Source organism: Macrotis lagotis, chromosome X (genome assembly GCF_037893015.1).
Source record: "Macrotis lagotis isolate mMagLag1 chromosome X, bilby.v1.9.chrom.fasta, whole genome shotgun sequence".
Taxonomy (NCBI): Eukaryota; Metazoa; Chordata; class Mammalia; order Peramelemorphia; family Peramelidae; genus Macrotis; species Macrotis lagotis.
This window is the reverse complement of record NC_133666.1, coordinates 315,456,676-315,462,675: the sequence shown is the minus strand read 5'-3', so window position 1 is coordinate 315,462,675 and position 6,000 is coordinate 315,456,676.

The window sequence follows — 6,000 nt, the reverse complement described above, 5'->3', positions numbered from 1 at the left end:
CTATGCCTAGTTTTATCCATTCTATTTTCCAGTTTGCTCAACAATTTTTCGCAAATAGTGAGAAATAGGGTTTGTCAAATAGATTCCTGAAGTCATTTACTGCATTTTCTTCTGAACCTATCCTAATCCCTTACTCTATTTCTTAACCAGTACTAGGCAGTTTTGATCACTGCTGATTTATTGGATAGTTTTAGGTCTTGTAGAGTTAGACCAATTTCCTTTACATTTTTTTTCCCATCAATTTCCTTGCTATTCTTGCCCTTTTGTTACTCCAAATAAATATTGTTACTATTTTTCCAGTTCTATACAGTATTTATTTCATAGTTTGATTGTTATGGAACTGAATAAGTAATTTAATTTGGGTTGAATTGTCATTTTTAATATTAGCTTGACCTAACCATAAGCATCTGACATTTTTTCAATTATTTTGAACTGCCTTCATTTGGGTATGGATAGCTTTATAATTTTGTTCATAGAATTTCTGAGTTTGTCTTGGGAGGTAGATCCCCATGTATTAAATGTAATTTACAGTTATTTTAAATGAAATTTCTCTTTCTATCTCTTGTTCTCAAGTTTTGTTGTTCATTTATGGAAACTAATGATTTATGTAGGTTTATTTTATATCCTGATACTTTGCTGAATTTGTTAATTGTTTCAAGGAGTTTTTAGGTGATTTTATCAGTTTCTATAGGTATACAATCTGCAAAGAGTGAAAGTTTTCCTTCATCATGACCTATTCTGATTCCTTCAATTTCTTTTTCTTCTCATTGTCATTGCTAGTATTTCTAATACTATATTTAAGAGTGATGGTGATAGTGGGCATCTTTATTTTACCCCTGAATTTATTGAAAATGCTCCAAGTTTATACCCATTGAATATAATATTTTTGATAGTTTTAGATAGATACCATGTATTATTTTAAGGAAAACTCCATTTATTCCTCTACTTTCCTAGTATTTTAAATAAGAATGGTTATTCTATTTTATCAAAGGCTTTTGCAGCATCTATTGAGATAATCATACAGTTTCTGTTGGTTTTACTGTTGATATATTACATACTGTTGAGTGTTTTCCTAATACTGAACCAATCCTGCCTGCCTCATATAAATCCAACCTGATAATGTTGCATTATCCTGGTAATAACTTGCTGTATTCTCATTGCTAAAATTTTATTTCAGTTTTTTTTATCAATATTCATTAAGGAGAGTGGTCTGTAATTTTCTTCATCTGTTTTGGTTCTTCATCATTTAATTAGCAGCACCATGTTGCAGTCATAAAAGGAGTTTTTTAGAAATCCTTCCTCTTCTATTTTTTAAATAGTTTATGCAGAATAACACCTTGTAAATGAACCAAGGTCCTTTGTCTCTCCCAATTTACCCCTGTCCTCCACCCAGGGTACATAACCCGTTGTTAAGTGAAGCATCCTGATCTAATTAACTGAAAGTATCTTGAAAATTTCTAAGTACTGAGAGGCTCTGGATGAGACTGAGATCTTTACAAATGTTTGTAAAGTAATAGAGATATTGTTACAGGTCCTTGCAGTTCATGAACCCTTCATTAAATTAATGAGACACTTAAATTAACATTGACACTCCTGCTTTTTTCAGGGATTTTTATCTCAAGTAGATTGATGTGATCTTGGGCCTATTCAATTGAGGGACAAGACCCAATTAATTCTATATACCTTAAGTTCATTCTCTTCAATTATTTTCTACCCTTTAATTATCCTTAGAAAAATAAATTTCCAATGAGTTAAAATTTTTATATCTTCTCTTTTATGGACCAACATTTGTTTAAAACATTTTTTTTCAGTACCCTTTTTTCATTTACCTTTTTTTTATGTAACTTTTCACTCATGTATTTGATGATTGAATTCTCTGTTTAGTGCTGGTCTTTGTGTCAGGAAATTCTGGAAGTCCTGTATTTCTTCAAACATCTATTTTCCTTGACAATATATCCTGAATTTTGTAGGGTAGTACATTCTGGGATATATTTCTATGTCCTTAACTCTCCAAAATATGTTATTTCAGTTCTTCTGGTTCTTCAATTTTGAGGCTGATAGTTTTGTGTCCATCTGATTTTGTACCCTTTGTATTTGAATTGTTTTCTTTTTGCTGTTTATAGTATTTTTTCTTTTATTTGAGGGATCTTGAATTTGTCTATTACAACCCTTGGAGTTTTTATCCTGAGTTCTCTTTTTGGAGTGATTCTGTGCATTCTTTCAATTTTTGTATTGTTATCTTGTGGTAGATTAGAGCAGTTTTCCCTTATAATTTCCTGCAAGATGTTTTCCAGGTTTTTCTGTTGGTCCACACTTTCTAGCTGTCCAAGGATTCATAGATTGTCTTTTTAAGATCTGTTTTCCAGGTCATTTGTTTTCCCCTAGAAGGTACTTTATATTTTCTTCAATTTTTTTTCAGCCTTTTAATTTTGTTTCATGGAATCTTGTAGTCTTATAGATTCATTGGTTTCTAAGAATTCAATTCTGATTTTTAGGATTTTATTTTCTTCAATTACCTTCTGTATTTCTTTTTTAAAGATGTTGATTTCTCTTGTCAATGTTTCACAATTATCCTGCATGGCTTTCCTTTCTTTTTTCCATTTTTCTTCTTCTCTTCTATGGTTTTTAAATTATTTTTAAGCTCTTAGATGAGCTTTTGTATTTGAGTCTCATTTATAGACTGTTTTGATAATTCTCCTGTGAGTGATGTTTCACAGATTTCTTTTTCAGACATGACATTGCTGTCATCTTTATCTGTGAATTATTTTTCTATAGTGAGCTCTTTTTTTTAACATTTTTGGTCATCTTTGATGTAGTTCTGCTCCTGGGGCATATGGAGTAGAGATGCATTATGTTTCTGGGGCTTGGGTCTGATCCCTGGCTTGTTGTTTGCCAGGATGTTGTCTATGCAGTTGTCCAGGCCTTGCCTTTGGAGAGATTCCCCTGCCCCCCAAGACCCATACTTTTATGTCCAGGTTCTGACTTAACAGAGGATTATTCCTTTCCAAGTCCTGTCTTCTACCCTGGTGTTTCTGGGTTTGTTTGGGATCCTGCCTGCTGGCTTGCTATCCATCTGCTGGGATCTCTCTTATTATTAAGCTGTAGGGACTTGGTTTTCACTGTGGCTAAAAGCCTCTTGCTGGCCTTACTTTCTCTCCCACCTTCTGGACTTTTCTTCCTCATTCCCCCTAAAGAGATAGACCTTCACTGATGATCCTCCATGATGTCTGCAATTGAAAACTTCTTTGCATAATATCTTTTTCTTAGTGGGAATCTGTGGTGTGAGTGTCAGTAAAAGATTCATGTATCTTTAGTAGGGAAAGGCTCCAGGAGCTTGGTAGTTTCGTGTCACCCTCTTGACTCCACCCCAGAGTCCTTAAATTTTTTCTTTTTTTCTTTTTATATGTATCTAATTCTGACAGAGGGAAGATGAGGTTTCCCACAAGTAGAATTTTGCTGCCTATGACTTCCTGTAACTCTTTGAGCTTCTCCTCTAAAATATTGGATCCTATACTGCTTGGTGCATACATATTTAGTATTGAAATTATTTCATTGTCTATAGTACTTTTTAGGAGGATATAGTTTTTTTCTTATCTTTTTTAATGATATCATTTTTGAACGCTGATTTGTCTGAGATAAGGATTGCTACCCCTGCCTTTTTTTTTACTTCAGCAGAAACATAATATATTCCACTGCAGCCTTTTACCATTACTGTATATGTATCTCTGATTCAAATGTGTTTGTTGTAAACAGCATCTAGTTTTTAAACCACTCTGCTATTTGGGTTCATTTAATGGGTGAATTCATGCCATTCATATTCAAGGATATAATTACGAATTCTTTATTGCTTTCCATGCTATCTTCCCTCTGTATTTTCCCCTTTCCCCTTTACCCCTGTATTTGTCTTCTGATTATAACTTCTTTCTGCATGTGCTTGCCCCCTTCTCTCCAAGCTCTCCCTTTTCTTTCCTCTTTGCCTTTGCCCTTTCTTCCTTTCCCTTCTTATTTCCCTCCTTTCCTACCTGCTAGCCCATTCCCTTCTTAATACTGAAAAGGTAAGATATGTTTCTAAACTCAATTGTGCACTAATCCCTCCTTGAGCCAAATCTGATGTAAAATGCAGGTAGGTTGCTTCTCCTCTCTTCTTCCCCTCTATTGCAATAGGTCTTTTGAAATTCTTCATGTGATATAATTTACCCATTCGATCTTCTTCCACCCATCTCCATACTGTCCTAACTATTAAAGGAATATTACTTTTCAATTCATTCCATTGGAGTCACAGACAAGTCATGAGTATCCGTTAATTCTATGTTTATTCCCTCTAATAGAGTTTACTTTAAAAAGAGTTATGAGAATCTTTCTCCCAGGTAGGGATATAGGCAAATTTTTTTTCTTTTCCTCTCATTACCTATTTGAGTCACATATTTGAAGACCAATTTTTTTGTTTGGTTTTGGTCTTTTCATCAGGAAAAGTGGAAAGACTCTTATTTTTTTCTTGTATATTTATTTATTAATTTCTATCCATATGCACACAAAAAATTTTAAGTTACAAAATTTCCTTCCCTCCTCCCTTCCCACCTCCCTCCCCTCATTGGCAAACAATAAGGTTAGCAATTTTTAGATATTAGTTATTATTTTTATGAGGAATTAGGATTAAGTGAAAGAGATACATAAGATATAATTTTTATAAAGTGTTCATCATATTCTGAAGGGTTGCTCTTTTTTTTAGTTTTGTTGTTTTATTTCTCTTCCTCCAGATATGGATAATATTCTCCTTAGCTAGTCTAATATGGTTGTTCTAGCTCTCTGACCTGTTGAGTGGAGCTACTTCCATCAAGGTTGAGATCTCACATTATTGTTGTTAATGTGTATGTTGTTTGAAAGTCTTCTATTTCTTTAAATAACTATCTTTTCCCTTGAAAAAGAAGGCTCAGTTTCGCTGCATAGTGAATTCTTGGCTACCTTCTCAGCTCCATTGGTCTCCAGAATATCATGTCCCTGGCCCTTTGATAGATTAATGTTGGTGCATCCAGATCCTCTGTAATCCTGATTGTGATTCCTTGATATTTAAATTGTTTCTTTCTGGCTGCTTGAATTATTTTCTCCTTGATCTGTCAGTTCTGAAGTTTGACCACAATATTTCTTGGTGTTTTCATTTTGGGATCCCTTTCAGGAGGGGAACAATGTTTTCTTTCAATGATAATTTTGGCACTCTGGCTCTCCTTCATTATATCTTGCAGCATGGATTCCAGACTTTTTTTTTCTCTTCAAAATGTGCAGGAAATCCTATAATTCTTAAATTGTCTCTCCTTGCTATATTTTCCAGTTCTGTTGTTTTGTCAATGAAGATTTGTACATGTTCTACTATTTTTTTCATTTTTTTAAAACAGATTTTTCTTGGACCATGAGGTCCATAGTTTCCACAGATTCCAGTTTTTCTTAGAGAAGAGTTTTCATTTACATTATGCATCTCATTTTCCAATCAGTCAATTCTATTTTGAAGGAGATTTCCTTTTGACCAATTGTGTTTTTGGGAGAATTATTTTCTTTTTGCTCTTGTCCAGTTGTATTTTCAAAGTATTTTTTTTTTCTTGCTTTAAGGTGTTAATTTTATCTTGTATTTCTTTCCCCAGTTTTTCTGTTTGGTTTTTAAACACTTTTCTAATTGCTTTTAAGAAGTCTTCTTGGACTGTGGACCAATTCATATTCTCCTTCGAAGCTCATTCCTCTCTGAGTTACAATCGTTAACTTCAAGGTAACATTCAATAGAAGCTCCTTTATGCTGTCCTTTCTTCATTTTGTGTCCTTTCCTATGGACTTTTGCTGTGGGAGGTACTGGATCACAGATCTTCAGTGTTGAGATCCCTTGCCTTGCCCACTACTGGAATTATTCATTGCAGTAGCCTGCAGGAGATGCCAAAAACTTCTCTGTATTTTTTGTGATTATTGACCCACTTTCTAGGTCTGGGGGTGGGGTGGTTAGGGAGAGTCCAGGATCTA